The sequence below is a fragment of the Piliocolobus tephrosceles genome, chromosome 11, assembly GCF_002776525.5.
Source record: "Piliocolobus tephrosceles isolate RC106 chromosome 11, ASM277652v3, whole genome shotgun sequence".
NCBI lineage: Eukaryota > Metazoa > Chordata > Mammalia > Primates > Cercopithecidae > Piliocolobus > Piliocolobus tephrosceles.
The window spans coordinates 121,265,562-121,281,150 of record NC_045444.1 but is presented as its reverse complement, the minus strand read 5'-3'; the positions used below and the strand labels follow the sequence as shown (position 1 = coordinate 121,281,150).

At 51.7% G+C, this 15,589-nt stretch overlaps 1 protein-coding gene across 5 annotated transcripts in view; it reads right to left on the bottom strand.

Annotated features, from left to right (window-relative positions):
* Window positions 1–15,589, bottom strand: part of SH3BP4 (SH3 domain binding protein 4) — a 102,445-nt gene that overhangs the window by 57,895 nt on the left and 28,961 nt on the right. For 4 of the 5 annotated variants that reach the window (XM_023228763.1, XM_031936549.1, XM_031936550.1 and 1 more), the window contains exon 2: window positions 464–537. The gene's annotated coding sequence lies outside the window, so the exon portion shown is untranslated. Of the gene's footprint in view, window positions 1–463; window positions 538–13,869; window positions 14,221–15,589 lie in introns of those variants that run through there. The other variant, XM_031936551.1, reaches the window with a different exon arrangement.

Below are 15,589 nucleotides of genomic sequence, written 5' to 3'. Positions count from 1 at the left end.
GAGAGGACAGCCAACCTGGGCTCTGTCACACACCACAGGAGAGGACACCTGGGCTCTGTCCCGCGGCTGCTGGGGCGGGGATGAGATGCTAGCCCGGCTTCTCAGAAGAGTGAGAACGTTCCACGGGAGGCAACAGAAAGGGGATTCGCTGAAAACAGAAACACCGGGCTGTTCTGGGAACGCGCTGGGGCTGGGCTTCTGGATGCTAGGATGACAAATGACCTTCCCACACTGGGGCCAACACTGTGGGCTTCGAGGACAGGAGGAGAGCACCATGAGGGACAGGCCTGCAGTGCCTGCAAAAGGTCAAGTGTCACCAGAAGCTTCCAGAAGCTTTCTCCCTCCTGCAGCTGCTCTGCACACATTTGGGACCCATCTCCCCATGAGTCCGGCACCTTGGTCATGACATGGTAAAGCGGGTCCAGGTACGGCAACCCACTCACACCATGCCTGCACTACCTACCTGGTACAGCCACAGCCTCCCACCATCAGATAAGTCCCAGGACACGGCCTTCTGTCCAGGAGAAAAGCGAAGCGCTGCAAGACAAGAAGGAAACACGAGTGAGCTTCAGTCCCATCCAGTGCAGAACTCACGCCTGCTTCCCGCCAGGGCCCCTTCACGTCCTGGAGGACAGACGGGCTCTGCAGTGCATTTCCACGGCAGGTGAGGACAGTGGTGGACGCCGCCACGCGGCCTCCAGGTCCCCTTCTGAAGCCAACTCTGGGAGTGTGGCCAGAGGAAGGACCTTGACCCAGGGCCACCCAGAACTGTCTCACTGGAAAGAGCCCTTCTCAAGGTCACATCGGCCCCATTCCCGGGCCAGCCTGCACCCAATGACCAGACCAGTGACCAATGCAGGGTAACAAAACCTGCCCCTCACCCCACTCCTGAATCGGGGTGACTTGGCAGTCTGGCCCAGGCCAGAGCTCCTGTGGGGTCAGCGACGGGCTGCGTGGAGGCTGTGTCCCAGCCTCACTGTCCTCTGCCCCTGCTGCTGTGCTCCCCAGCAAACCTAAACATCCCACCCAGTGGCCTCTGCGTCACGGTCCACTTCACAGGGAGCCCTGCCTGTGACAACAGCTTATTGTGCCTTTTCTCACCCCAACACTGAGTCTCCCGTCACCTGCCATTACTTCTGCTGCAACGACTGGCATCGTGAGCGCAACAGAAGCATCTTATCAGCTGCGCCCTGAAGATGAACTCCAGACATGCCGCAGCAGTGGGGTCTCCTCCTCAAGTCACAGGGCACTGACATCACTACAGAGCCGGCGCCTTTGAGAGCAGAACTGGCCAACGTCGACGTGACAGGCAGGACTGCAGGTGCCACCATGACGCCCTCCTCCTCAAGCTGACTTTCTCCACAGGAATAACAGAGTGGGCCCCGGGCCTTCAGAGGAATCCGGGACCTCATCGGACTGTGAAAGGAGGAGTGGGAACTTCCTTCTGGACACCTTCCCTAAATCATGGCCACTCGGCCTCCGCAGGAACCAGACAGCCCAGAACAGACCTCCATCCATGTAAATATGTAACATGCAATTAAAAGAAGCATCACAATCACCCAAGAACGAAAGAATCATTCCCTGTGGTGCTGGGACAGCTGGCTGGTGTTCAGAGCACAGACCTCCTCACTTCAGGGTTTCAACTCATACCCAAAGATAAAATGAATTCCAGATCAACAGAACAGTGTGGAGGGGGAGAGGGAGGCAGGAAAGAAAATTGCCCAGTAGATAATAGAAAATCTAGTTGTATAGTTGATCTCTACATAGACACGGACCTTCTAAGGGTACAAGCGACGTGCAAAATCACACAGGCAAAAGGAAAAGAATCAATGAACGCTACGAAAAAGGCCGCAACAATGTGACAAAATATATGCACACACAACAAAAGATCTCAAACCAGAGAAGACAAAAACAAAGGGTGGGAAGAGACAGGCGGGACTGCAGGTGCCACCACGGCTCCCGCACAGCCACCCACACCTAGACTGACTTTCTGGACAGGAATCCCAAGGCGGCCCTGTTCACAGGAGAGAAGGCAGGACGCCGCCATCCGTCCATCCCCCTCCTTTGAGACAGGTCTACCATGTTGCTCAGAGCCCTTCGGAATGTCTCTCAAAGTACTCGTTCTCCAAAGAGTCATCCCAAGACAGAGCAGTTGAAAATCTCACCATCTTAAAAGAAATAAAAGGGCACTGAAAAAAACCTGGGGGAAGCAAAACTACAAAGGGTGTTGGCTTCGTGGTATACATCCCTGCCTTCTTCAGACTTCTGCAGCTTTTCCCGTTTCCTCTACCGTGAGCACGCCTTTCCCTTTTCTTCCTTCTGATTCTAAAAGCCACTGCACCAGCATCTCTGAGAACCTGGTGCCTCTTCCTTCCTTTGTACCCCAAGCCCCTATGCCCTGGTCAGGGTACTCGGAATCTTCATCCTGAATGCTAGGCAGGCACCGGCACTGCTGGGCCCCTTCGTCAGGCGGGTCCGTTGCAGGCTGTCATAAAGGACAGATGGGAACTGCCTCAGTGGGGACCCGCCTCCAGTGGCTGCAGTGACTACTGGGCAGGTGAGGAAATGAGGGGAGGGCGAGTCCAGTGACACAGAACAGAACACCCCAAGAGAACATGTGGCCCGAACATCAGCTCTGACGGGGGCTTCAAGAAACGGACCTCCGGGGCTCATCTCAGCCTCCTCACTCTGCCCGGGGCACTTCCTGAGACAAGCCCAAGGCAGGGACAAGTGTATTTTCCCTGCCCCACCAAGCGCTCCCCAGAAAGACCCGGCTCCCCTCACAGGAACTCCCCAGCCTCCCAGGCTGTGGGCAAGGCCTACCCCAAAGCCTGCCAGGTGCTGCCCAGACCCAGAGCCACACGGCAGGAACACATGGATCTCCAGGTGCTGCCCAGACCCAGAGCCACGTGGCAGGAACGCATCCATCTCCAGGGGCTCCAGACCCAGAGCCACACGGCAGGAACACACGGATCTCCAGGGGCCCACAATGCCTTCCTCCTTGTGACACTCCTCCCCCAACTGACTCCACTCCACTCGGTCGTGGGGGCTACCGAGGCCACGGAGCTACGTGAAGAGCCACCCTCCAGCCGCCACAAGGAAAACGACCTGCGTGTGGCCCAGGGCCTCAGCCTCCCCATCCTCGCTGCTGCCCAGCCCTCCCCAGGCTGCCCAACTCCCGCCCCCCAAGGCACAAAATAAATCTTTGCTGGATAATTCCAGATACCACCTCGCCCCAACTCCAAAAAGCTGCCATGCTCCTTTCTTTATTTAAAGAGAGGCTGCACTGACAACACTCTCCGTCACTGTGGCTTTCGGCACTGATTCTCTTCGCATTTTTGGATAAGGGCCCTGCAAGCCCTCTGGAGCTTTCCTTCTGGCAGGTTCTTTAGGCGGAGTCTTTACTTAACAGCCTTGCGGGCCCGAAACTGAGCCCGGAAGTCTCCCTGGACAGCGAGGATGATTGGGTAAACTCACACCTCATGCCTAAGTAAGGGAGGACCCAGCTTCCCTGACAAGGGACTCAGAGACACCAGAACTGGACCCTGGGCAGCGACAGGTGCACATGTGGCACCACTGGCCCCCTCAGTGCTGGAGTGGAGGGAGGAGAGAATCTGGCTCTGTCATGTCCAGGAGGTCCCAGTGGATGGATTCAGTGGACAGGACCACTGGCCCCTTTCCACCTCCCCAGGAGGCTGATCACCTCCTGATCAACCTCTCCAGAGGCCCAAAGTTTCTGGACAAGGACCGGCCCTGTTGAGAAGAGGGGGGCACGATCTTTCAGTCAAGCACTGTTCTCCCGTGGGCACCACCAGACACCAGTGTGGGCCCATCAGTCTTCAGAAGCCCCAAGAAAACCACGCAGTTTCGTGTGGGAGGATGGAATTAGCATGAAGTCTAGAGGATGCCTTATTCTCCGGTTGTTTCAAGAACATCAATGTTGTCATTAACCATGATTCGGGGCAAATCGCCATAAACCACAATGCCAGGAAGACAAGATTCTGTTGTCTTCAGCAGCTCAAAACACAAGGGTCTTCTCCCATGGTGCAGAGAGAAGGGCAGTTATGTCGCTTTGTCCATATGAGTAGCTGTTTTAACAATGGCTGACAGTCTCAGCTGATGACAAATCTGCAGAGGTTCACCCCACCTCTCGTCCCACCTCGCGGGTCTGGGAGGGGAGTGGATGAATGATACGAGGCTTGTGGTCCTCACCCCACCACATCCAGACAGGAAGCTATATTCATACACAGAGACGACCACTGTGTCCTAAATCCTCATTTCAGAACAGTCAAAAAACAGCGATCGCCCCATTTCCCAGATGGTAACGATGGAATTGTGTCTCGCCAAATTTGCACGTTAAGTCCTAATCCCCAGTACCTCAGAAAGTGACCTTATTTGGAGATACAGCGTTCAAGGTGCAATCAAGCTAAAGTGACAGCACCAGGGTGGGTCCCAATCCAATATGACCCGGTGACTTTATAAAAGGGGAGAGTTTCAACAGACATGCACACAGAGAGGGAGAGGTGACAGGACGACAGAGATGGGGTGTGAGGCTTCTACAAGCCAACGGCTACCTGCAAACCCGCAGATGCTAAGGGAGAAAGGCCTGGAACTGATTCTCCCTCAGTCTCAGAAGGAACTGGCCCCAATGACACTCATCTTGGACTTCCAGCCTCCTGACCTGTAAGATAATCCCTTTCCGTGGTGCAAACCACCCAGCAGTTTGTGGTCCATTGACAACAGCCCCGTCAAAGTAATTCATCAGACCTTAGAGTCTCCATCTGCAAATTGGGAAAAGGAATTCTCACGGCTCTGCCCATCTCAGAGGTTAGTGAGTGAGTGACAGATTTGAAAATATTACACGAACTCTTCACCCAACTCAACCTACAGGCCGGCCTGTGCTGACCACACCAAGAGCTGGTCCACGCTGCAGAGCTGAGTCTTTCAGGGCCAGATCCGCACGGTGAACATGCAGGAACACCCACAACTAATTTTGTTACAGCAACCTCAGTATGGGCCCAAAAGTCCAACCCACTAGTTATGGGACATAGTTCTTGAAGGGTTGAGGTGAAGCAATGTTAGGCTGGTGTTGAGTAAACTGAAAAACATATAAGCCTATTTCTTAGATTTCCAAGCCTCCACAGTGAACATCAATGGAGCCATTGGCCAGAGGAGCCTCTATATCCTACATCTCCGAGAGCTGGATGACTGGGGTCGCTCCATCCTCACCCACCACCATACATCAGAGCCAATCACTAGAACCAAACTACAAAGTAGAACTAAATACACGCTGAGTACCATTTATCCAAAATACCTGGGACCAGAAGTGTTTTGGATTTCAGATTTTGGAACATCTGCATATATACAATGAGATATCTTGCGGATAGGACCCAAGTCTAAACACTAAGTTCATTTATGTTTCATCCGTACCTTCTACACACAGTCCAAAGGTGATTTTACGTAACATTTTAAATAATTTTGTTCTGGAGCTTTGACTGCAACCTGTCATGTGAGATTAAGTGTGAAATTTTCTACTTGTGGCATCACGTCGGTGCTGAAAAAGTTTCAGACTTTGCAGCATTTTGGATTTCAAATTTTTGGATGAGGGGTATTCACCCGGAAAATTCTTGTCCAAATCAAAGGCAAACTACAGCCCGTGGGCCAAATCCAGCCTGGCCACCTATCTTTGTATGGCCCATGAACAAAGAATGTCTTTCTATTTTTAAATAGTTGGAGGGAAAATAAAAAGAGTAAGATTTCACGATGTGAAAATGATATGAAGTTTAAGTCCCAATGTCCTTACCTAAGTTTCACAGAGCACAGCCCCACCCGTTTATCAATAGCACTTCTGGGCAACCAAAACAGAGCAGCTGTGACACAGACCTTATGGCCCACAAAGTGGGAAATATTTACTCTCTGGCTTTTTACAGAGGAAAGCGTGCCAAGCCCTGTTCTCTACCCTTCCTACTTACGCAGTGGGCAAAGGGCCAGGCGGGATGTAGGCTCAGGCCAAACGGAAGTGGGCATTTACCCGGGTACATGGCTGCATGCCAGGAGTGTCTGCCAAGAGACCAGCTAGGGTAAGAGATGGCAAGAGGGAAGGAAAGAAAATCAGACGGAGGTGTGGTCAGAAAGGGAGACGGGAACAGGCCCAACATCCATTTCAAGGTTTCTTTCTAGAGCTGGCTCCAACCTCAAAAAGAGGGGAGGCATCTCTGGCCCCCCTCCGGCAGCACAGTGACGCCGTCCTCCTCCAGCTTCAGGTTCGCACAATCAGTCCTCATGCACGGCACGTCCAAGACTACACGGGGGCTTCATGGCCTGGCCACGGACCCAACCCCAGGTTCTTCATTCTCTGTGAGGGCAGATCATTCCACTCCGAGACAACCAATTTACAGAACTGAGACAGTGGCACTCTGGCAGACGGACAAAAGCCTTTGTACTTCATGCTACCAAAATCAACACTACTAAAACTTACACACTGACAATGTATTTGGGCAAGGGAAGGATGAAGCAGCCACGTGAGAGGGCCTGAAATCTCACCTGATGCACGTTACATTTTCTTATGCAGAACACAAAACCACTTCACTTACCTTTCCTATAATTACACAAAATTTCCAATTTTACAGAGAATGTGATAAGGAATGGGATATGACCTTCCTCTCTCCTGTGTTAAACCTGGAGTGAATACTAAGCATAAAAACGGGGTAGGGACGTTGAGACAATCACCCACCCAGCACCCGCAACAGCTTTGTACTCCTGTTCTTGAGTCCCCCCTATACACCGTGGGCTCCTCCTGGCACCTGCGCAGCACCAAGTGGCTGCCTTCTCTGAACGCCCTTCCACCCTGGCAGGGCGGTGGAGGAGGTGGAGGCCCCCTGCCCTTGAATGTCAAGACAGGAGGATGATGAGACACAGGGCCCACTACACCTGTGGGGCCAGAAGACCATTTTCTCATTCCCCTTTGGGCTCTGCTCCCCTGGCTGGAGCTGGGGGAAGCTCGTTGTGGAAATTTTACATATTTAATTACTACATAAACTGATGGCAGGGGTGAGACAAGGGCAGCTCCCATGGCAATTCAAGTGGAATATTTCAGAAAGACTCACTAAAGGTGAATCACTTAAAAATGTGGCTGGCGGGCCGGGCATGGTGGCTCATGTCTATAATCCCAGCACTTTGGGAGGCTGAGGTGGGCGGATCACGAGGTCAGGAGATTGAGACTATTCAGGCTAACACGGTGAAACCCCGTCTCTACTAAAAATACAAAAAATTACCCTGGCGTGGTGGCGGGCGCCTTTGGTCCCAGCTACTTGGGAGGCTGAGGCAGGAGAATTGCTTGAACCTGGTAGGCGAAGGATGCAGTGAGCCGGGATTGCACCACTGCACTCCAGCCTGGGCGACAGAGCAAGACACTGACTCAAAAATGTGGCTGGCAAGCTAGATGACATTCAACACCTGAGAAAAATGGAGTCAACTCTAGGAGAACTCTGGGCACAGATGGCCTCACCAGTGTCCCCGTGTCATGGCACCATCTTGGACTGGAAATCAATCATGGAATCACGCATGTGGGTCACACAGGAGACACCAGGGCCAAACCCACACTCAGAAAGGACCTGAACCCAACAGAAAGACTGGAAGATCCACGCACACACAGCTTTTCCTTGTATTTTTAATGATTCTTCTAGACTTTGACTTTTTCAACTCACTGACCAATCACTTCCAGAGCCTCACAAGCTGATCTAGCTCATCATTCTGAGCTCTACTGGGGCTGCGGGCGGTGAAGGTTTTAATCCAAGGTTTCAACAATCACCACCTAAAAGCTAGCCAAGGACAGCGTCTCAAGGAAGGCATCCTGGCCAGGCGCGGTGGCTCAAGCCTGTAATCCCAGCACTCTGGGAGGCCGAGACGGGCGGATCACGAGGTCAGGAGATCGAGACCATCCTGGCTAACACAGTGAAACCCCATCTCTACTAAAAAATACAAAAAACTAGCCAGGCGAGGTGGCGGGTGCCTGTAGTCCCAGCTACTCGGGAGGCTGAGGCAGGAGAATGGCGTGAACCCGGGAGGCGGAGCTTGCCGTGAGCCGAGATCCAGCCACTGCACTCCAGCCTGGGCCACAGAGCGAGACTCCGTCTCAAAAAAAAAAAAAAAAAAAAGGGAAGGTATCCTAGGCTTTGATTCTGACCTCAGAACTCTCTCCCATGAACAAGTGGGGGGACACCATGAGCCGCCCATGTTGGGGGAAGGCAGCCTGGGGAATGAAGGGTCTGGAGATGGTCATGAGTCAAACGAGAGGGTTCACGTTTCTCACCCCAGCTCCACGACCTTTGCTAAGTGCCTTCTCTTTCCTGGGCCTCGTTTTCCACAACTGTAACGCAGAACTCCAGCGTACATCCAGTTCGTGTGGGTTTCTCTTCTTTTAATTTTCCTTCCAGCCTGTAGACCATGTTGAGGGCAGAGACCCTTTCATTTTGTTTTGTTTTCTTTGAAACATACCAGACACTGAGTGCCAAATACATGGTAGAAATGGCACACAACACCCGTGAAATTCTGTGACTGAGGCAGTGGTTCTCAAACACCGGCTTTCACTGGAATTACCCGGAGGGCTGATTCTGACACAGGTTGCTGGGCCCAACAACCCTCAGTTTCTGATTCTGTAGGTCTGGGGTGGGCCTGAGAATGTGCACTTCTAACCTGCTCCCAGCTGATGTTGACGCTGCCTCTGAAAACCATTAGCAGGCCAGGCGCGGTGGCTCATGCCTGTAATCCCAGCACTTTGGGAGGCTGAGGTGGGTGGATCCCTTGAGGTCAAGAGTTAGAGACCAGCCTGACCAACATGGTGAAACCCGTCTCTACTAAATGCAAAAAATTAGCTGGGCATGGAGGCACATGCCTATAATCCCAGCTACTTGGGAGGCTGAGGTTGCAGTGAGCCAAGATTGCACTATTGCACTCCAGCCTAGGCAACAAGAGTGAAACTTCATCACAAAAAATAAATAAATAAATAAATAGCATTATTAGCGGAATGTTTCCTAGTTGACAACATACTTTCCCATCTGGCCTCTTGGTCGCTTTTCACAACAACCCTGCGAGGCAGGCCAGACATGTATTATCATGCCATCATTTAGCAGATAAGAGAACTGAGGCTGACCCAGTTTCAAAGACTCACCCAAGATCAGGAATTGAAAAGCTGGGATCCTAACCCAAAGCCAGCAGCCTTGATATGCAGAGTAACGGCAAACACAAACAGAACAATCCCAGGACCAGACAGGCTGCAGTAAGACAGGACGTGGACAAGTGAGGGTGTAAGATTCCAGACAAGGCTCCAATCCTGCATTTCCTTTTCCCATGGCAGGTTATAAAATTGCAAGTCTTTCAAAGTAGAAGTGAACATTCCTGTCCTGAATCAGACTAACAATATTTGTGATGGAGTCTTGAAAGAGTTTATGCCCCCCTAATAAACCTTTAGGAGGCTGAAAATATCTAGGAAACATGAGTGTGTTGAAGACTTGGACCTTATTTGAATATGGACTCAAATCTTGGCTCTGCCACTAAATGCTGGGACCAGAGTTAAGTCTTATCCTTCCTCCTCCACTCAGGGTGGGGAGAAAATGACTGGGCCTCCTCGTGAATAAGAGAGATAACGCCTGCACCGTGGTCTCTGTGCTCAGAGGTGTGCATTGAGGGCCGGTTCACCTGCACATGGACCCTGAGCTCATAGGTATGTATCCAGGGCTGGTTCACCTGCACATGGTCCCTGTTCTTGTAGGTTTGTGTCAGAGGCTGGTTCACGTGCACAGGGACCCTAAGCTCATAGGTATATATCAAGGGCTGTTTCACCTGCACCGTGCTCCTTGTACTCGTAGGTGTGTGTCACAGGTTGGTTCGTCTGCACATGGTCCCTGAGCTTGTAGGTGTGTGTTGAGGGTTGGTTCACCTGAACATACATCAAGGGAGGCTGCTACAAAGAGAGAGTCAAAACGCCTGTGGGCAGAGGGTCAAAAATACCTGTGCATGGAGAGTCAAAATGCCTGCACGCAGAGGGTCAAAAATGCATGTGCGCGGAGAGTCAAAATGCCTGCATGCAAAGGGTCAAAAATGCCCGGGCGCACAGGGTCAAAAACGCCTGTGTACCTTGGGTCAGAAATGCTTGTGCACAAGAGTCAAAAAATGCATGTGCAGGTGAGATGCGCTTTCCCACTTCATTCCCCTTCATTCACGCACACTTTGACTTTCTCCCATATTCTTCTAAACATCTTCCGCCACGCTGACTGTTTGTAAAGTCATTAAGGCAGACGTTGGTAGGTGACTCAAGTCTTGGTGGATGGAGCTAAACTATGGGCCTTTCTTATGACTCCCAGGGGACAGCCACAAAGTGAGGACTTGGTGGAAGTGGAAGGCCAGCTATAGCAGATCTTTATACATTCACTACTCCGTTGCTGCGCTGTCAAAACGTTCTCCAAATGGTGGGTGTGATCTGCAGGAGCTCCACCACCCCAGCATACCGCAGCCCCAAGCCCGGGTCAGCCTGCAGGATGGAGGATGTGCTGCAGAGATATAGCCCCCGGGGCTGCCCTGGGGTCGACGTCCCCGCCTCTGGCCTCCAGAAAGACAATTCTAGGGCATAGTATCATGGCTCCTCAAATGCATCTCCAGCGTGATGGAGCCCTGATAGTGGTTAACAGTGGCCACTAGCTCAGTAGCTGACCCCTGATTTGCTTTTTGTCTTCCCTCTTCTCACCCTCTTCCGCTTGGATGGACTGCTGGGACCAGTCAGCTCCCCGAAAACATCAGCACCCAACTCCTTGTCTCAGGCTCTGCTTTCAGGGGTTGCAAACCAGGACAGATGGTAAATGGCGCTAGACCACTGGGTTTTCTGTCCACGACACAGGCACTCCGCTGAGTGACGTAACTGAGCACTCGGTCGGTTCCGGTCAAAGCCAGTGGGGCTGTTACGGATTGTTAGAAATTCCCAATTTAGAAAGCCAAGCAAATATTTTCTTCCGTTAATAAGATACACTTATACTCAGCAAAGGGGATTGATACCTCATCTGACATTTTTACATTTAAAAGGACAGGGCTTAGTGGCTCATGCCTGTAATTTCAACACCTTGGACAGCCCAAGCAGGGGGATTGCCTGAGCCCAGGAGTTTGAGACCAGACCGGGCAACACAGCAAGACTTTGTCTCTACAAAAAGTTAAAAAAAAAAAAAAAAAAATTAGCCAGCCATGGTGATGCGCGCCTGTAGTCCCAGCTACTTGGGAGGCTGGGGTGGGAGGATCACTTGAGCCCAGAGGTCGAGGCTACAGTGAGCCATGATTGTACCACTGCACTCCAGCCTGGAGACAGAATGAGACCCTGCCCCGCACCAAAAACAAAACAAAACAAAACAAAACAACAAAACCCATACACATATACATGCACTGTGGGTCATTTCCAGGCTGAGGACAACTAACAGCCAGAGCAGGGATTCCTGACCCTTAGCTAGGTCCGGATCCTGGTTCAGGCTCTGTGGCCCCAGCCCACGTGTCGGCAGGGAAGCCCAGCCCCAACCTCAGACGGCTCTGCTCAGACATACCTCCCTTAAAGCCGCAGAACCCTGCATGACTTTCCTACCGATGTTGTAACAAATTACCACAAACTTAGTGGCTCAAAACACACATTCACTCTCCAACAGTTCTGGAGGCTGGAAATCTGAAACCAGACTCACTGGGCTGACGTCAGGGCCAGTGCCTTCTGGAGGCTTCAAGGGGGTGAGCTGCTTCCGTGGCCCTGCCCTTTCCTGCATCCCATGGCTGCCTGGATTCCTGGCTCAAGGCCCCTCCTCCTTCTTCAAAGCTCAGGACTCCAGTCTCTGTTCCCACCATTCCAGAGCCTCCTCCTGTGGTCAGATCTCCATCTCCCTCTTCAAAGACTCGTGATAACATTTAGGGTCCATCTGGGTAATCCAGGGTATCTCACCATCCCAGGAGCCTTCAATGAATCACACCTGCAAAGTCCCTTTTGCCGAATAAAGTAACACCTACAGGTTCTGAGCATGAGGATAGAAATATCTTTTTTGTAGAGGGGATTCACACACCATATCAAAAACACAAGCACACCACTGCTGCCCACTCCCTCCCCTGGTCTCGTCCACCACTGCTGACATTCTTTTATCTATCATTTACTTCTCTCCTTTTTCTCCCACCAGAACAGCCCCCATGAACGCAAGGACTTTGTCCTGTTCACCGGGAACCACCTGGAACATAGCAGGTGCAGTCAGTGTTTGAATGGATGGATGATTTATAGAGTACCTGTAATGCCAATGCGAGTAGACGCACGGGAACTCAGAGCTTCTCAAGCACAAATCTGTGGACAAGAACAAGAAGCACCTTGAACAGGCTGCGTGGAGTGCCCTGGGGAATTGGCATCTGGGTGTTTGGCAAGCTGGCGTGTATGGCCTGCGGGCAGGAACCCACCTGTCCTGCTCACTTCTGTATGCCCAGCCTCTAGGCCTGCACTAGTGCTTAGCGGCAGCTGCATCAATAGCACCTGCTGCCTGAACAGAAAACGAAGCTTCCCCAGCACCTGTGACCGGCAGCTTGGTCTTGGGTCCACCGATCCACCGCCTCCCCGCCTCCCCGCCGATCTCAGTGGCAACTCTCCAGCAAACGTACAGCCCCACTACTTCCCATCAGTGTATTATCCTCGGCTCAAGAGCACAGGGTGCCCTGCTCCTTCCTGCCCCTTCCTCCCTTGGAGCCAGGCTTCCCTGCCCCATTTCAGGGTTCTCTGCAGTTTGCCCTACCCCACGTGGACGGACTCCATGGCATCCACCGCCAACCCCCTTCACTCAAGCCAGGTCAGCGGCCCCACCCTCAGACTCTCCTACACACATCCCACCTCCTCCCATTTGCCCACTGCCTGTGACTAGGCAATGCCTCCTTGTTCCCCTCCCTGCCTGCACAGAAATTACCTCTCCCTCAAGGCCCACACTGAGGCTTCCCTGCAGCCTGTGTTCCCAGGTCTCGGGCATAGCCCCCCTGCCACCCAGACGCTCAGCGCCATGGCACTTCTTCCCTGTGCGCGAGTTTCTGACCATCTCTTTGGCTCTCCAGGCAAGATGATGGTTTCATTTCTCCTGTGCCCTCCAGCTGCCGGGCTTTGAATTCTACAGACTAAGAGTTCCATTCACGAGCTCCACACCACCGGACAGGCTGGTAACCCTCCAGCCTCTCCCTTCCGCCTCCATAAAATGGGTACACGACCCCAGCCCAGCACCAGCAGGAGGAGGGCGCCAACACAGAAGTGGACAAAACCCTGCAAAGCCACAGGTGTGCCCACTGGTGCCAATAGCCCGCCTGGTGCCGGCGACACCCCTTTCAGCTGGGAGAGGCCCAGGCACCACCCGAGACCAGGACAGAGGGGCCTTCAAGGTGTAGCTGGGCTGGGAGAGGTCTCTAGACAAAACCCAGAACACCCGGTTACATCTGAATTTCAGGTGTACAGTTAATAATGTTTTAGTGTACGTTACCCCAGATATTCAAATGGACTTGGGTATTTGTATTTGCCAACCTGGACCCCACTGCCTGTGCCAGTCAGAGGGGTTTCCTAAAAAGCCCAGCCTCAGGAGGTGACATCAGAGGTGGCCGCCCAGGAAGCAGGCGGACACGGGAAAACAGCAGCCCAGCTTACAAAGAGATACACTCCACAATATTTGCTTCCCACTAAAGAGCTGTTTTCTAAAATAAATAAATAAAATAATCTTCTTGCTAATTATCAACAACGGATTGTTTCAACAATATTTTTCCATTCCGGTATGATTCTTCAACCACTCGGAAAACAAAGCAGTGACTCCCACAACAGAGATCACTGTGGAAACCGCTCACCTCCATCCCGAAAATCGTGACTTCACCTCGCATTCCACCAGAAAGCGACTACAGATCCTTACCAAAGAATCCTTGTGCAAACAAACACCAGCCAACTGCGACTGAATGGCAGGAAATGTAGCAGCTTTTTCTAATTTTAACTTTCTCCAGGAATGCATTCCTTCTAAACACACTGGGCAAATTCTCCCCCGACCCGTGCATTCCTCTGCAGTCAAGCAATCACCTCCAGGGAGGCCAACACAAACTGCAGATTTCAAGTGTGCGCTGGCCTGGCTGGGAGGGGTCCCTGGGCTCCAGGTCCCGTGCTGACTCACTGAACGATGCTCTCCAAAGTGACTAAGAGGTTGGAATGAGCTATCTGAACAGGAAAGCACGCCCAGACTAGAGGGTGAGCCACAGACGGGAACAGAGCCCAGCAGTCTCCACCTCAGGAAGGCAGCATCAAGCAACAGCGATAAACAGGGGCTGAGTCCACAGGCATCAGTACAGGCCAGGATTGGGAATGCCGCAAAGCACAATTCTGCAAATTATCCCCCCGGGACGGAAAAACTCAGAATTGTGCCTGATTTGATTTTAAAAGCCTATGAGGGGAAGGGACATACCGGGATGCAGTATCTGCAATGCTCATAACTAAGAGAGGCTTATTTTCCCGAAAATCCAAAGCACTCCGACAATGAGCCAGGCGTGGTGGTACAAACCTGTAATCCCAGCTACCCCGGAGGCGGAGGATGCAGTGAGCAGGGCTTGCGCACCACTGTATTCCAGCCTGGGCGACACAGTGAGACCCTGCCTTTCAAAAACAAAAACACAAAGCACTCCTACAATTCAACAAGAAAAGTGGGCAAAAACCACAAAAAGGATCTCCGCATGGGAGGAAATCAGAATGGTCCGTAAACATTAGCTTCCGGAAGAATATAAAAACACTCAGATACCATCTCACACCCATCAGACCATCCCCCCAAGTGAAAAAAGGCGGACAATATTGAGGGAGTGGAGCATGTGGAGGAGCCTGGGCGAACCTGAAGGCTGCTGTGGGAAGTGGAGCTGGAATGGCAGCCAAGGCCCAGCCGCACTCCCTAGATAAACATTTGCACGCTGAGCTGGAAGTCATGTACAAAGACCTTCACAGCAAGTGTGGTTTCTGATAGCAAAGGCTGTAAATAACCTATTGTCCTTCAGGAGCAGAAAGAATAATTAAGCCAAGGCATTAACATACAGCAGTTCCCCCTCATCCCAAGTTTCCATGGTTTCAGTTACCCCTGGCCAACTGTGGTCCCAAAACAGGTGCTACAGTACAATAAGATATTCTGGCAGGGAGAAAACACATTCACACAACTTTTACTACAATATAGTGCTATAATTGTTCTATTTTATTATTCATTATTGTTCATCTCTCAGTGTGCCTAAGTTTGCAAACTAAACTTTGTCATAGGCATGTATACATAGGAAAAAGTATATCGTATATATAGGGTTCGGTACTATCTGAAGTTTCAGGCACCTTCTGGGGGCCTTGTATTCCCTGCAGATAAGGGGGGACTACTTACAAGGGAAAGACACATAGTAACGAAAGCAGATGAACTACAACTACAGATATCAACACAGATGAACCTCAAGAACATCATGGTCAGGCAAAAAAGGAACTCTTGCAAGACTATGTATTAGCTAGCTAATGCTGTGTAACAAATCGCCTCAAACAACAGACTTCTATTATTGCAGTTTC